Here is a 12,182-nt window from a genome sequence, read left to right on the forward strand (position 1 = left end):
AAAATGAGTTGGCTAGCATTCCAAATCCTTTAATGAGTGTCTTTGTTTCTAGATACGCAATTCCCTCTTGGCGTTGCCATTAGATGTGTTTTCACACCCGCTGAAAAAATTACGGTGTGATAATAAACATTAAACATGTTTTTTTCCTTATGATCATATGTCACTTTTAAATTATATCAGAAAAATTTCAGAATAGCAAGATGGAGGAATTCAGATACTGTTAAGATGTTCAAGCAATAGAGAATATTAATGATTGCAGTTTCAAATTCCACTCAATGTGTCTGAAATGCCAGGTGCAATATTAGTAATAGTGGTGGGGAACTGGTATAATTTATGTCGATTTTGAATTTGAATATAATTTTATTTAAATAATACATGTATGATCTACAAATATCCATACACATACCCTCACTTTATCAAAAGGACACTAATTAGATAATACAGTCAATGTTATTTTAATTGACATTAATGAAAATTCGAGGTTTCAGCTCTAAGTCATATTTAGCTCCAGATACTCTCAGATTTTCAAGGTAACATTAAGGTAGATTTTCAAACTATTTTATTCAGGGGAAAAAAACCCACTTAAAATGTAATTTTCATTTGAACATATCCCTGCTTGCACACACATGGAAGCAGTAAAAATACTTGAAGCTGCAGAGGAGTTACAAACAACAAGACTAAAAAATGACCAGACATTATGGTTTCTTTATCTAAAATACTTCTTTGCATGAAGTCCCATAGTGGTTGAGAAAGTTTGGCATTTCTTTATTACCTGGATTTTCTACCATACAGAATTTTTCCAACGGTATCACTGAAAGAGAACAAAACAGTGTGTGAGATTAAATCTCAAACATTGCCCAGATTGATATCCTGTTTTAGCTCCCAAAATCCAATTCAGTATCAATGAAAACAGAATTGGCTGCCATGAAAATAAGAGTTAACTTCTCCCGTTTGTTTCTTGTGCTTTCCTTTACCTTTCTATTTCTGTAGGGATGCACATGAGACTGGAAAAATGTTTAAAATGTTGAGTATCACCAATTATTCTGCAATCCCAATCAATAACATTTCTATCGGGGGTTTCATACTTACTCCACTAAAAATGGGGTATTGAACCTGTAAATGGAAATGATGCCAGTGACAAATAGAGAAAAAGAGCCTTGTCATTGGGTCTAAGTCACAATGTATAGCAAAAAACCCCACCCTGTTCTGAATATCCAGCAAAACTCAATTTAATAGTTCTGGTTTTGACACATCCAGGCGTGTTACTTTCTCAGTAACTTCACTTAGAGCCTGCTCATTTAATTGAAAATATTACTGGGGGCATATACATCAGCTGCTGAATTTTGAAAATCAACTTTGAATACCACAATTTATTATGCAAATACAAAATATTTTAAAGTGTTCCTTCAAAGCAGCTGAAATTGTTATTATTTCCTTCCTAGTCTGTAAATCTTCCTTGTGTCCTCTAACTATGCTGTATAATGAGAGTTGCTCTTACCCAGAAGTGCATGAGGAGGTACATGACCTTACCCAGTTGTATAAGCAGAAATTTAGGTCAATCCGAAGTCTTGCTGTCTGTCTGCCTGCACTTTCTTCCTGAGGCTTTTCTCTATACATGTCATCACCATGGTAGCAATGCATCCTCAAACTGTTGAGGTATTTCTTAGTGGCATGAGTTTCTCCTCACCCTTTCCAATCTTTTCAGTCACTGTCAGCAGAGAGTCTTGATATATAGTTGAGAATTCCTCTGGTTATTATTAAAACCAACCATGGAGTTTTTGACAATTTTTATTGCTACAGAAATAATAAATAAATATATATATGCTCAACTATTTGAAAACCCCACTGCAGAAAATCTACTTTATTGAAATGGCAAGTGAACATATTTAATTGATTTTACTTCCTTTCATGAACCATGTGGGATTTGCTGCCCAAATATTCACTCCGTTGTGTAGAATCTTAAAAAGGAAACTCTACTGGAATAGTCATTGTCTGTTAGGTAACTTCAAAGTAAAAAATGTGACCTGGAATGTAACAGTGGAGAGATTTATAAATGAAAGTAGTTGCTCAGTTGCCAATTGAGTTCAAGATCCAGAAAGACATTTAACAGGCCTATTGGCATAGTTCTGATTTCTGTAGGGAGCTAACACAGAGAGCTGAACAACAGGATGCTGAGTTTTCTGCCAGCTGGCTGTCAGAAATTTATTTTATTCCGTGGAGTCCTTCAGTTCTGTTCAACCTAAACAGGTACGTTTAAGCAATATGCTCATATTTAAATTACAGGTAGCTGTGAACATGTTTTGTTGCCGTCACTGGGCTCACCTATTAGAACTTCAACACACCTGATCTCAACATTTTTATTTCCTATGGGAATGTTCATTGCATCCATCAGGAAAGGTATTTTTTCTGACTGTAGTCTACTGATGAGAGCTGCAGGACTGAAAATTATTTCAAACAACAAACTCTTGTGCACCAATTTATAGAAGAAGAGGAACTCCTAAGATTATTCATTAAACACTGGTGAATTTTGAGTTTCATGTAAGATATAATCATTGTGATTGTCCTTTTTCTTCCAGCCCTCCAATAATTAACCTGGACACAAAGGGGAACAACAGATTTTTCTGTAATTCCTTTGGGCAGTATGATCTTGGAAAGAACATATATCCTAACTGGAGGTTTTCCAATCTCTAGATAAATGAATATTTTACTTGACTGAAGTAACGCTTGCTACTAGTAATGATATTAAATGTGGGAGCAGAAGACAATCTTTTCCTTGATGTCTTCTGGAATATCAGAGACAAACAACAGTTAGCTTATTGCTCTAATGGGTAAAACGTTTTTTCAGGTACTCGGTCAGTGTGTGTTCTCACACACATCAGGGCTGAAGCAACCACCAGATTTAGAATCAGGACAGAATTTTCTTCAGGCAGGGAAAAGCTGGGTTTTGTTTCCTTTTTTTAGTTTGTCTGCTTTCATCTTTGCATAATTCCTCTATGCTTTTTTTTACCAAAAAGATTCCTTATTGGGGGAGCCTCTGCAAAATAAAAACACTCTTACTTCTCTCAATCTCTTCTTAGGGTATGTTGTAATTTGTAAAGTTTGGAATCTTTTGGACAAGGTATTTTAAGTTTGATATGGGTTATTGAGGGCATTTTAAGGGATGTAAAAGGGACTAGATTTCCAATGAAATTCTATTTTCTTCTATTGCCTGCGGCTGGTTTTATTATATCTAGAATTATTAGAGTTCTAAATTATAAATTAAATAAGATTTAGGGTTTAGTCCACAGGTGTAATTGGCAAATATACCGCTTCATGGAACCATTTATATGATATGAATGGCATATTATCATTCTGTGACCCATTTCAAATACAGTTTTCATAAAAGACAGAGTTGTGATTTCGATACCTTTTGTTTTACAAAACCAATATATACTGCTATAAAGAAAAGAAAAACAACCTTCAAAAAATCTATTAAAAACCTTTATGCTTTATTTCACTGACCTACATTTGATTGTATTCATCACCATATTTCAAAAATCTGGTAAAAGACAAATGAAACTACTGCAAAATATGTAGACAGGTGTCATGGTTTAACCCCAGCGGCTCACTCCGCTCCCAGGGAGATGGGGAGAATCAGAAAAATTAAAACTAATGGGTTGAGATAAGAACGGTTCGATAAGTAAACTAAACTAAAATATAATAATAACAATAATAAAATATAATAGCAATGAAAATTAATATAATGAAGAGAGAAATAAACCCCAAGAAAAGAGAAGTGATGCACAATGCAGTTGCTCACCACCCACTGACCGATGCCCGAGCAGCAATCGGCCCTTCCCGGCCCAGTCCCCCCAGTGTATGTACTGAGCATGCTGCTCGATGGTATGGAATAGCCCTCTGGCTAGTTCAGGTCAGCTGTCCTGGCCGTGCTCCCTCCCAGCTTCTTGTACTCCTGCTTGCTGGCAGAGCGTGGGAAATGAAAAATCCTTAGCTCTGGATAAGCACTGCTTAAGCAACTCTAACCCATCAGTGTGTTATCAGCATTATTGTCTCACTAAATCCAAAACACAGCACTGTACCAGCTACTAGGAAGAAAATTAACTTGATCCCAGCCAAAACCAAGACAATGGTATGTGAATTTGAATGCCTTTTGTGGATTAATGTAAATGAGCGATTAAAAATGCATAACTATTAAAACAACAATAAATCATGCATGCTTATTCATAAGTAGACTTTGTGTAGGCAGTGGTATTGACTAGATTTTCAGCCAATGTAAACTGTTAGAGCTCTCCAGACTGTGGAATGATTTTTTGATGGTATTTAAGGTATTTGGCTGGAATGGGACTACGGAGTTGAGGAGTATCTATCTGTGTGAGAAAAGCTTGCAGAAGTAAACTATCAAGATAACAAAGCATAAGGATTAGAAATAAAATATTAGATGGTTCATCTGTTGGCAATCCTAATATAGGAATCAAGGATGGAATGAGCCCTGGAGATTTAGAGATCTCAAAGGACTTGCTCTAGGGACTGGTGGTAAGGGTGAAGCTCAGAGTAAATTGACAGACTGCTCCAGAAAAAGGTAAAGATTTTCTTGACCAAGATAATGGAGAAATTTTCACTATTACAGGTCATGCAAGAGCTCAGAGGCTAAAAGGTGACTGGGAAGGCTGATGGTAACTTTCAAGATAAACAAAGAAAGGACATAAACATGAAGATTACTAGGGGGAAAAAAATGCATTATATCCACATTGAGTACAAATTGCTACAGACCTGTGGTAGCTCCCTGGAAGGACTGGGTCAGAGAATTCCCAAGTTACATAAAGTGACTAATTCTGAGTGATATGTTCTAAAGCATGGTAAACCAATAGAGGTAGATTGAGATTTTTTTAAAAAAATTCTGACAACAACCTGTTACAACATGTCATGTCCATTTTTAAAAATTTAAGCTATTAAATTTAGCAGTGTTATACCCATTTGCCACCGCTCCTTTGAAATACTCTACGGACTAAAGAGTATTTCTGGTAGAACTCCACAAACATTTATGATACTTTTCCCCAGTCTGTATAATTATTGACCTATAGCATATATGAGATTTAACTATTTCTACTGACAGCTGTCCTTCTGGGATTTTTGTATCTACAACAATAAGTGACAGGAATACCCAGTAAACATGCACAGAGATTAATCAGAGGGACACTGATGCATTCTAACTACTACTATCATTCTAGTGTAGAATGTTATGTCTAAATCATCAGAACTGCCCACAGTATAAGAAGAGCTATGACTTACATCTGAGAGCTGAGTTTTAAACTCTCATTGAGTAACGTCATGATGGTGTCAGCTGTCTATCTGGAACAGTGTGGTTTGTATCTGTAAACAGAATTTCCTGCTTGTAGGGGTTCACTGAACCCATCATAAATTAGTGTCTGTGAATATGATTGTCAGCTGGTACAACCAATCTTCTGCAGATCTTGAGCTAAAGAATTAGTTGTTATACCTTACTGTGGCATGGTTGTTTTTAACTCCAATGAGCAATGCAGAGAGATGTTAGTGTTCCAGATAACTACAAGCTAGCCTTGCTAGACTTATATTAGGATGATGTTTCTTGGTAGAAATTGAAGAGTTCAGTATGTTCTGAGTGTTTGGTTTTTCATACGAATGCAACTTTGCACCTTATGTTATAACAGTCCAGCTGAATATATTACATTACATCCAGTAGATGGGATGCCTATTTCATTCATAGTAACAAGCACTGCATTTCTACAGAGCAGTAGGCAATTTGTAGTATTGTATTTACAGGCCATCTTTATCTGCAGTTACAGCACAGACCCCTTGCCTGAATGTCTTTCCTTATATTTATTTCTTGCAGAAAAATTAGGATCTGATTTGACTTGCCTGATACTGTTTCTTCTGACAAGTAATTGGAACTTGCTGGGTGAGAACTGGGTTTCATTGTCATTTACAGTCTGTTGAGGAGCTGCATTTGAGAAAACAGCAGTCTTCAGCTTTCATATTTGCATTAAACTAGATTAACTCACATCAGTATTTCACATGATCATATGCTGTACTTTTACTATGCAAGCATATGGCTTGAATACATTTTAATTTTAATTTCACTTTTCTAATACCACTGGCATGACTCTATTTCACAATATTTTCTTCCACTTTAGGATCCTACCCTTACTGTTCTCCACCTGCTGTTAAGAGCAGGATAAAATAACAAAGGTACATTGGTCTTCAAACAGCTGTGATGAGTTTTATAATACCCAAATACAGATGCACACTACTGCTCTGCTGGGTTTCAGTTATTTTAGAAAGAAAAGGCTCCAATGCCTTATAAAAGGCACGCATGTTATTCAAATAGTAGCTCTCCAACTTCTAAGCTGTTACATCACCTTTATTGTCTGTATCATCAAATAACTTAATTACCATTGGTGCAGAAACACCGCGAGAAGCATGGCATAGGGAATGGGACTCATTTCTTTTGGCAGGGATGTGATGATTTTATCTAAGCTGTAACAACCATAGTGGTACCCGTTGACAGCACCAGCATGTTTGGCCACTACTGCTAATTTAAACTAAAAGTCAAGGATTATTATTATTATTATTACAGAGCATAATACCATTTTTTGATGCTGTTCATACTCTGTACATTACAGAAAGTTTTCAACATTTAGCAACTTCTTATTCAAGTTATAAGTAAAGAAAAAAGGGAGCTAAGATTGTTCATTCTCAGTGTGGAGAGCCTAGTTAAAGGATTCTTGCAGTTTTAAAGGAGGCATCTATTGCTTCTCTCACCAGAAAAGTTATTCAAAAACCAGACTTCTGTCAAAATTTCAGAGGGTCTCTTGTCTATAGTGGAGATAATAAGATGAAATGCTAAGATCCTGGGGAAATAAAATATCCTTAAATTCTTTTGTAGTGACTTGTTGAGATGCATGCTTTCTGCTTCTCAGAGGTGTATTACCTTGGAATTCTGTGTGATGTTTGCACTGCGCTTTACTCCACACTGATTGCTTATTAATCCTGTGTAGAAATAATATAATTTGGTGTTTTATTTATGATTTTCTTCCTTTGTGTGCATAGCTATGTACTAATTTGTCTCTAAACATGATTATAGTAAAGGCAATACTTGATCCTTCCTTGATTTTCCCTGCCCTTTGTACATTTATGGATTTTGATCCCTTTCTGTCTGTCTTGATAACGTTGCAGTTATTACAAGGCATTGATAAGCTTTTTTCTGACATATGAGGTAAGTTGTTATAAGTTGTTGAGCTTATGTTGTGAATCTTGTGAATGTAATGTTCACTGCACCGTTGTCAGTGATATATGGAAAATTGGATCACTGATGCATCTGTTCACTTTCAGTTCTCTCTCTAAACCTCACCACAACTAGTGCAAAGAATAAAAGTCCTAAAACTTGGTTTCCACTTGACATTTAGATCTCTTCAGAGAGAGTTTGAGCAAATAGATAAGCTTTGCAGTTAGTCTTAAATGTCCAGCTTTTCCTATATTAGTATAAGGAATTCTAGTATCTTCAAAAGTGTGGAAAATTATTTAGCCAATCAGACTAATTTCAAACGCTTCGTTAAACATGTGGGGAAAGTTAACTAAGATGCACAGAAGATAAATTATAAGAGGTTTTATGGAAACTTTGGAGGGCAGAGGAAGATTACACAGTCTCTCCTGTGCAGGTGCAGAATACAGCACAGGTAAAACCACGGATAATCGAATAATCTGTGCTTCGCAGATGCAGGATATAGTGGTTGCATTTGCTTTGATAAAATGGAGAAAAGTGTGTCTGATCCTACTGATGTATAGGAGTAAAAATGCAAACAACTAGATGATCATTTCTGCCATTTATTTCATTGGATTTACTTGGGCTTATCAGTAGCATTTTAATGTTCCTGGCATGTGCTTCAGTGTACAAGCTATTAAGAGTCCAGCCTTGGAAGGGCACTTCAGTTACAAAACCTCATACACATTTAAAATAGGAAAAAATAGGAATAGAAATAGACCTATTATTCAATCAGGGATATTGTCATTTTCTGATCTCTTCTACAGTGTTTTATTTTGAGATTTTTAAAGTAAATAACAGTGATGATTTAATCTATATCCAGTTACCATCCTATTTATTGCATCATTAATTAAACATAATTCATGGTGGATATTACAGACTATGACTGCCCTCCTAGGAAGGCCTGAAATTGGGGGAAATATTAGCTGTCAGTAAAAGAGGTAATTCGATGAAGATGTAAAGACAAAAAAGGAAATAGAAAAAGAACAGAATGCCCTTTCATAAAGTTTAACAGTTAAACAGTACAGAAGCCTTTGTCAGGAAATTGCATCTTGCGCACCACCAACCCCCCCCCACTCCCCTTCAATGCTTTATTATGTGAAACAAAAAATCTTTGACAATATTATTACTAAATCGCTGGGTTTATGCTGCTGTGGGTTTTTCCTCCATTCCTAGATATTGGACTTCAAAATCTTTTATTATGTTATAGATTTTGATGTTATGAATAGAGGAATGTATTTTTCTCATTACTTATTCCTCCACTTGGAGGAGAAATAGTAGGCCATGATAATATTATGTACTAGTTATTTTAGATGCTCACTCAATACTAATAGTTTCCTCTCCTATCACCTTCTGTTTTGACATTTACTTTAGATGGGGTTGGATCTTATTACTGAAAAAATAATACAAGTAAGATAGTTGTTCTTCTGCATTTACTGTACCAACTGAGGTCTCTTGGTCCTTCATCCGTTCTCTTGACCTCAGTTCCCTCAGTTGGGAACAAGTATTGGGTACTGTTCTGTCAAGCTGGTTCATTTTTCTCCTCATATTTCTTTTTCTGTGAGTGACATATGAAATTGTAAGTGGCTGGTACACAAAGTGCTTGGAATATTGCCTATTAGGTTGACATATTTTTCTTACTATTTATTTTAAATAAGCATAATTAAGAGCATAAATATATTACTAAATTATTATATAACATAGATGTAATTATATTCATTAATTGATAATTATATTAAGAATAATTTCACCAATAAATAACTGTATTTCTATGAATGAAGTAACAGAAAATGGTGATGAAACAACTTACACTGTCCAAGTAACAGCCCACCTTTGAGGATTCTCAGTATATCTCAGTTTTTTTCCTTCAGTCATGATGTATTAATGAGCACTCTACTGTTATAGGCTTAACTCTGACACACAAAATCTTTGAGTAATGTTGTCACTTAGCTTGAATCCAATTCTGATTGACTTAATGTTGAAAGATATTCTTACACTGGACTACAAGAACACATACTAACTATTGCACTAGTTCATCAGTATTAGACTAAATTTTCACTGTTGTTGCAATGTTTTGCACTATTATTGTAACCATTATTAGACCAGGGATTAGACCAGACCTTAGGCTTTGAAAGGACTCAAGGATAGTTTCTAATATTGGATATTAAATCCAGCTAGATCTTTTCAATATAAATACAGAAATCCATTTATTTCATGGAAAGTGTGATATGTTTTGTTGAACACTATGGTGCTTCTCTTTACAAAAAGCAAAACCCAAAGTAAAGCAAGAGTGCATACTGCAAAATTACATTGTTATACATCTTCTGATTACTGTAGTTTCATTTTTCTTTAAGAGAAAATTGGTAGTTTGTACAATGAATATATCCCACACTTGTGCATCTATTGTTTCTTGGAAGTAAATATTCTAGAACTGCCCTGAGTAATTTGGATTTGCTGAAGCTGAGAAATTGTAAAACATGTAAAAAGGAAGAGTGAAAAACCTGTAAATGTTAATTACTTTCCTAGTAATTACTGTTGTATTTTATTATTTTTAGCCTTACGTATGTTCTCTTAGTCATGGGTTTTAGTCACCCCAACAAGAATGACTAACGTACCTTGAAAATAATGAAGCATCTTCAAAGAGCAGAGAAATGTATTAATCATAAAAATGACAAAGGGGGAGAAATTAAGGTGAACAAGATATAACTTTAAAATTCCTACAGATGATACAGTGATCCCTGAGGACAGCTTCCCAGGACAACAGAACCAACCAGTGACAGACCTCAGGCCTTTGATGTAATATTGTAGTCACAGGGCTTTTTTGGAGTTGGGAGGAGTTTTTTTTAAACTAAGATATATTTAGATCCTTACTTTGAAAGTGTATACATGACTTACAGGTATGTCAAGCAGAATGTAAGTGGTTCAGAGCCATGAGGATGTACTCACCTGTATAACCATTTAAAGGCTTAGGGACAAACATTGTAAGCTCCTTGGTAGAGGCACCAGGTAATCTAAACTTTGATAACTGTAAGGAGCTTGCCTTAACACACTCTATAAGCAAGGGATCTGCCTCCAGGATTTGTTGGATGATGTTCTATCAGAATCTGTAGTTCTTATGCTTCAAACTTATTCGTGATAATCAGAAAGGTTATATCTTTTTGTTTCATTTGTCAGTTAAGAAAAAAAACAAACCCAAAACCCCAAACAAAACCCACGATGCTGCTAGCTCTTAGCCAGAGAATACATTGAGCTATTATTTTTTTTAAGCAGAAATACAGGCCTCTGGGATTTATCTATTGTATTTAGGTGCATAGGATGTTCAGGAAACTGCAAAGAGAGAGGAAAGAGAATGCTGACTTCATAGCTCTGGTGCTAAAGCAAAGATCATGTAACCTGTCATTGCAAAATACGGTTTTCCAGAATCTTAAAATGGCTAAACAGTCCCAGCTCTCTTAGCCTTTCCTTGGGAGAGAGGTTCCAGTCCCTTAATCATCTTGTGGCTCTTTGTTGGGCTTTCTCTAGTAGCTCCATATCTCTCTTTTTCTGGGAAGCCCAGAACTGGACATAGCAGTCCACTGGCCTCACCAGTGCTGAGAATAGGGGAAGGATCCCCTCCTTCCACTGCTGGCAACAGCCGTCCTAATGCAGGCCAGCATACTGTTAGCCTGCTTTGCTGCAAGGGCACCTTGCTGTCTCATGTTCAGTTTGGTGTCCAGCAGGACCCCCAAGTCCTTTTCTGCAAAGCTGCTTTCTAGCTGGTCAGCCTCCAGCATGTCCTGGTGCCTGGCATTATTCCTGTGCAGGTGCAGGACTCCTCACTTATCTTTGTCAACCCATGTACTATTCCAGTTCATCAAGATCCTGCTGGATGGCAGCACAACCTTCTGGCACATCAGTTACCTCTCCAGTTTTTTGTCCTCCACAAACTTACTGAGAGTGCACTCTGCCCCATCATCCAGATCATTAATGAAGATGCTGATCAAGATTGGACTCAGTATTGACCGCTAGGGTACACCACTGGTTACTGACCTCCAACTGATCCCTTGTCCCGCGGATCAGCACCCTCTGGGCCTGGCTGTTCATCCAGTTTTCAGTCCACCTCAGTGCTCATCCAGCATTGTGCCTCACTGAAGAGTTCATAGTGAGCACAGCTATCAGCATTGAAAGAATAGCTTGTTGCCTTCTAAGGATTATGTACATGTGTACATGGAAACACAACAGAGAATTGCTGTAGCCTGCTGTATTTTGCTTATTATACCACAGCTGATTCAGTTTAAAAACCTTAAAACTTCAGGTAAAAAACCCTCAATGTTCTCTCCACCTTTTACATCCTGATATTTTACATTTTCAGTCCTCCTGAAAAGTGGAGATGTGTCACCTGGAGCAGTAAAGAATGCTATTTGAAGGTGGTTACTCAGGATACTGTGGAGTGAGGAATATGGTACTTCATAACAGCCACAAGTAGCTGGGACAAGGCCAGGTTTGAAAGCTGTCACCCAAAGGCACTGATGAAACACACATTAAAAGCAACACTGTCTTTATTTACTTTTCTCTTGCCTCTTTCAAATTTCCAATTTCTTTCTGCAATGGCATCTAGCAGTTTGCTTCTCTAACAGCTCCCTGTACCTTCCTGCAAGCAAGACTAACACAGAGAGAAGAGTGCTCTCTACTGAATGTCAGGTACTATATGAAAGAGGTAATTGCTTTGAGATCATCCATGTTAATATGACTCAGTGCAGCCCCACTTAACCGCCCTGTGATAACTGCATGCACAAATCAAGCGTGGGAATGTTAATGTCCTTTTAAGAACTAGTTTGAAAATTTGTTTTTAAGGTGGGTCGTTCTGGTTTTTTATTTGCAGTTAAGACCTCAGATGTCTTCTTTG

The sequence above is a fragment of the Athene noctua genome, chromosome 14 (genome assembly GCF_965140245.1).
Source record: "Athene noctua chromosome 14, bAthNoc1.hap1.1, whole genome shotgun sequence".
Classification (NCBI taxonomy): Eukaryota; Metazoa; Chordata; class Aves; order Strigiformes; family Strigidae; genus Athene; species Athene noctua.